This window comes from Aegilops tauschii, chromosome 4, assembly GCF_002575655.3.
Source record: "Aegilops tauschii subsp. strangulata cultivar AL8/78 chromosome 4, Aet v6.0, whole genome shotgun sequence".
NCBI classification, from domain to species: Eukaryota; Viridiplantae; Streptophyta; class Magnoliopsida; order Poales; family Poaceae; genus Aegilops; species Aegilops tauschii.
Genome location: NC_053038.3, coordinates 293,796,358 through 293,802,169, shown reverse-complemented (window position 1 = coordinate 293,802,169; position 5,812 = coordinate 293,796,358).

Here is a 5,812-nt window from a genome sequence, read left to right as displayed (position 1 = left end):
TACATATTATCCTGACAAAAGGTAGTCTTTACCTCCAAAGCTTTAGGTCGTGACGCCATGGTGGGCTCGGTGATGACCTCCGTCCTGCAGTCCTGGCGGTCTTGGTCTTGTTGCGTGGAAATGGAAACCTTTGGTTGATTCCTCGGGACTCTGTGCCCGCGCTTGCCTCTTTAGCAACAAAGAGGAAACCTACTGCACTACGCCCGCTGGCGCCCGCCTGGCCTTGGTGAGGGCTTGCATAGAAATCTTCACTCCTCAGGAGCCAGCCCGAGGAGGCCGCTCCTTCTGGAGGTCTTGGCGTCGTCTGCCTCGCGAGGGTCTTGTGCTGCTGGTGCTGAAGATGGGCCGTACATGGCCGTCGATGGAGCCACTCGATGGGCCGCAGGCAGGCAAGTCTGGGTACCCTAGTTCCCAGAATGCCGACAGTAGCCCCCGTGCCCAAGGCGTGCTCGGACTTGGCTCAGAGGCAAATACAAAGGGCAAGGGTGGAGCACTGCGGGCCCCAACTGCCTGTGGCCTCGGTCGACGTGTGGCGCTTGATGGGACGTGGGCGTCTTCACTTCTGCCTCGGCAACCGTTCGACTTGACAAGAGCCTGCTGCATGCAGAAAGATCATCATTGCGAGGGATCATGGAGGCCGATAGTTGGCCTCCCTCTGGCTACAAAATGAGGGGAGGGGAGAGCCCCCTGCTCATCTCTGTCTCCTCGCATCTTGCTCCTTCTTCTCTTTCTTCCTTGTCCCGCCGTCTTGCCATAGCATCCATGGCGCTGACGAGAAGGTTTTCCGCCGCCGAAAAGGGGATGGCCCCCAAGGAACGCCCGGGTTCACCGCCGCCCAAGAGGGGCCGTGGTTGCCCCCGCAAGTATGTTGTGACCCTGGCGGCGGCCCCTCGAGGGCGCGGGCACACCTCTTCGAGGGCAGGCGTTGCCTTAGGCAGTCGCGGTGGCACTTGGTCTCGCAGTGGGAGCCCCGAGGCCAGGGTAGCTCCTGCGATGGGGGAGGCACGCTGTGGTGGCCCGGCCTCCTCGGCCGTGCTTCCAGTCGGTGGATGCGTTCCTGGAGTTTGTCGTGTGGTCGGAGAGGCCCGCTAGCACCTGGCTCCCGCTCCTGTGCCTCTTCGCGGGTGCGCTGCCGACCGCGGGGCTTGATGGCCTCTAGCTGCAGGTTGACGGCTGTTGCAGTAGGGCTTCGTGGGTGGGGGTCGAAGTCACCGCCGCGAGCAACTTATCCTTGGCCCGTGGTTGGTAGCCGTTTGCCCGCGCGCGAGGCCTGAGCGGGAGGTACACCCTCCATTTCAGGTACGATGGCCTCGCGACCCTCTATGTGATGGTGTTTGGGGAAGACAGCCGTCGTGCGGGGTGCTGCTCGGAGGATGGCAGCGGCGACGATGAGCTTGCCCTTGGCAACGGCTGAGGGAGTCCTGGATTAAGGGGTCCTCGGGCGTCCGGCCTGTTGGACATGGGCCGGACTGATGGGCTGTGAAGATACAAGACCGAAGACTCTCACCCGTGTCCGGATGGGACTCTCCTTGGCGTGGAAGGCAAGCTTGGCGCCCGGATATGAAGATTCCCTTCTCTGTAACTGACTTTGTACAACCCTAGTCCCCTCCGGTGTCTATATAAACCGGAGGGCTTAGTCCGTAGAGCCAAGAATAATAATCATAGTCATACAGGCTAGACTTCTAGGGTTTTAGCCATTACGATCTGGAGGTAGATCAACTCTTGTAATACTCATATTCATCAAGATCAATCAAGCAGGAAGTAGGGTATTACCTCCATAGAGAGGGACCGAACCTGCGTAAACATCGTGTCCCCGTCTCCTATTACCATCGACCTTGGACGCACAGTTCGGGACCCCCTACCCGAGATCCGCCGGTTTTGACACTAACATTGGTGCTTTCATTGAGAGTTCCGCTGCGACGTCGAATACAGGATTGATGGCTCGCCTTGTTATCAAGGATAGTATCAGTACCGGAGGTGTCCTGACCTCAGGCCAAACACTCCGGCTAGGTGGCTTTACCATGACTGCCCCTACGCCCGTTAAGCCAACGATGACTTCTCGAGTCATCGAAAACCACCTCCATGTTAGAACGGAATACTCTAAGCAGATGGATCCGGCCGAGTTATCGTCTTTGAACGGGCTCCTAGATTGCATTGCCTCCTTGGGGGTCGCTACAGACTACGACCGGATTGGGCTTAAACCTGACCAGAGAGAAATTAAATCTCCGCCGATCACCCACCAGATAGCGGTAGTTGAGGAGCAAGACGGCAACTCTCCCTCTATATTGAGGACGAATTGTGTCGTGGAATTGTCATGGCAGATGTCCTTAGTATCAGGACTTAGTCGCGAGGCCAACGCATCTATGTGGTAGCTTGAGAGGGGTTGAGTGGGACGAGAGACGCAGGACGGATCAACACACAAGACAAGGATTTAGACAGCTTTGGGCCCCAGGAAATATCATCCGGTAACAACCCTACGTGCTGTTTGAGGCTAGGTCTCATTACGATCACGAGAGAGTCACCGGTAAACCGGCTCTTTGTGTCTAGCCCTAGAGATTGTTTCTTCTTGCTTGTTTCTTGTCTCCCTCTTTGGGGTGCCCTGCCCCTCCTTATATATGTTGAAGGGGCGGGTTACATGTGGAGTCCTATTAGGATTAGGACTAATCTATCTCTAATACAAACCGGATACAAGTCCTGGTCTTAACTCCTTGCAAGGTAAATATTCGTCATGCCTTTCCTCTTAAACCGGCCCACCATAATATGAATCGGCCTTCATGAACCGCCCGTTGGGCCACCGGGTCTTGTCGCTCCTCTGACCCGCCTGCCGGATTACCAATGAATTGTAAACCGTCAGGTCCAAACGGGTCGCTAGTGAATCGTCAAGTCTCAGCCGGGTCTCAAGTAAAGCGCCAAGTCCGGCCGGGTTATACTTCCGGTCGGTTTACGCCGCGGGGTATATCCCTGACATTAGCCCCCAGTTTAATTTGGATTTATCCATGTTAAACTGATCCTGTAAAATAAACACAACAACAAATTTGACAGGTTGTGCTCCGGGTTAAGAATTCTTGTAAACCAGCACGTGATCCTCCTTAAGTCCTTGTCATTTGCTCCTTCTAGAAAATCCGGGTCAATAAGCCAGCTTCATACTCAATTTGCTGACATTGGTTTCTCACAGAGAAATATTATGAAGAATAATCCGCTTGAGTCGGCTTCCAAAGCGTTGGCTTAAGAAATATTTGGTCTTGAAATATTCATCTGATATTTAGCCGTTTTGAAGATGTAAAACTTGCCGGTTTAACATTACCAAAATTACCGGTTTGTAAATATGGATGGCACCGAGTCATAATTGTTACCGACGCCGGGTCATAATTGTTGCAGACACCGGGTCAATCTAGTTTGCTCAGAACTAAGAATTTGAAGATTTTTCTCCCTTATATCCATATTACCTGTAGCCCCCAAGTCTTGAGCAGAACAAAGTGATGATTTGAGACTTGTTTCCATATAATTACTGCCACTTTGAAGAAATCCATGTTCATCTCAATCACTAGTAAAAACTGAATACTCCATATATGTAGCCCCCAAGTGTCGGGTTGTCTTGCTTGCAGCAACCTGGGACTTGAAATTGCCTTATGCTCATAAAAACTTCAACCAGTGTAGCCCCCAAGGGCCGGGTCATTATGCAATAATGAGCAGGGACTCTGTAAATATAATCATGTAAACTTGAGCAGTGATGTGTAGCCCCCAAGGGCCGGCTTACTAAGATAATACTGAACCAGGACTTGATATATACTTCAATGAAAATAACATCTTATAATGTAGCTTCCATCGTAGGGCTTGAACCCACGTCCACAAGGTTAAGAGCTTTGTGCTTTACCAACTGAGAAGTGGATCCTTCAATATAATGGACGAAAACTTGTGTACCTTGAATTGTTGACAGGAGCAATTGGTAGCCCCCAAGGGCCGGCTCATTATGATATGATGAGTCGGGTCTTCAATAAGACTAGTAAAAATGATTTTGCATTAGCCCCCAAGTGTCATGGTACATGCTTGCAGCGACATGAGACTTGCATGTAATATCAATTGGAATAATGTAGCCCCCAAGTGCCGGGTTGTAAGCCTACGGCGACTCAGGACTACTCCTTCCATTGTAGAATAAATCATATCCTTTGATAAAATAATAGCCATTGCGCTAAAGCGACTTTGAAAACCTCAATAATGCCGGTTATTAATAACCATAGAAATCCAGCCATGTTGGCTATTCAAGATAATATAATCCGGTATGAAAACCTTATTCATTCAATATCATAATGAAAATTCAGCCAAGTTTGGCTATTTGAATAATATAACCCAATGATTTATAAGCGCATGATTCCAACGGCGCAATCCAAATATATACTGGCGACTTATAGTCCAAAGCCAGGCCGGGTTAACAAACACCGGATAATTTCTCATCATCTACTGGCGACTTATCGTCTTAAAGCCAGGCCGGTTCAATAAACAACGGATAATTCATCATCATACTGGCGACTTATAGTCGAAAGCCAGGCCGGGTTAATAAACGCCGGTGATTTATAATCATGCTTTATTCAACCTGTTTCTGCATACAACAAGTTTAAAGTGTCCTAGCGGTTTACCGCCGGACGGGTCATAATGCCCAACATATAACCCGGATTTATAACCAAGGCTGCAATTAAGAATAATCAAATATGAAATATATCATACGTGTGACATTGAATCACATCGTTGGTTTACCAACTTTTTGTAGTAAGGGTGATAACCCAAATCTTGAGTACCGATAACTCCTTCAATATTGTGCCGGTTTATGATAAAACCTTGCCGGGTTGTGATAAACACCGGATTAACCATATATAATACTGGCGACTTGTAGTCAAAACCAGACCGGGCTGATAGTCTCCGGATTATAATTTGATCATGTACTGACAACTTGTAGTTGACAGCCTAACCGGGTTGATAAACACCGGTTTAAAAAACATCACAAATCTTATGAAAACAACGAAAACTCAGCAAAAGACAAGTAAAAACCATTGTAGTCGAGGCTTTTTACGGGCTGCCAGGCCCTAAATTCGACAGCAAAGAAATCCCAAGCAATATTGTGAGCTGTGCTCAGTGGGTGCCTATGTTTGAGCTGTTGTCTTACAACACTCTCTTTGGCCCCGGTTTGTCGTGGATTTGAGCCGATCAAGAGGCGTGACTATGGTTTGGGTTCGACCAAGTCCCCAAGTGATTCTGTGGCATTATGCCAATCAAGAGGTGTAGCTATGGTTCGGATACGACCAAGCCCCCAAGTGATGCTGTGGCATTGCGCCGATCAAGAGGTGTAGTTATGGTTCGGGTACGACCAAGCCCCCAAGTGATGCTGTGGCATTGCGCCGACCAAGAGGTGTAGCTATGGTTCGGGTACGACCAAGCCCCCAAGTGATGCTATGGCATTGCGCCGACTAAGAGGTGTAGCTATGGTTCGGGTACGACCAAGCCCCCAAGTGATCAATAATGTGATAAGCCAATAAGGGAGGATACCCATGTTTGAACCGCGCATCATGGCAACAAGTCCCCTTCGGCAACCTTTAACTTTTTGCAAGAGATAAATTCTTCTTGAATCGGGATTTTGAACCGGATATTGAGAGCTTCAAAGCTTTGTGGGAGACATCTTTCCCTTGAACCGGATTGTAAACCGGATGTTTGAGATCTTCAATGAGACTGACTTCTCTTGAACTGGATTGTAAACCAGAGTCCTTTTTGCTGACCCGAAACTTCTTCATTGAGCCGGGATTTTTCATCTGTCATATACTTT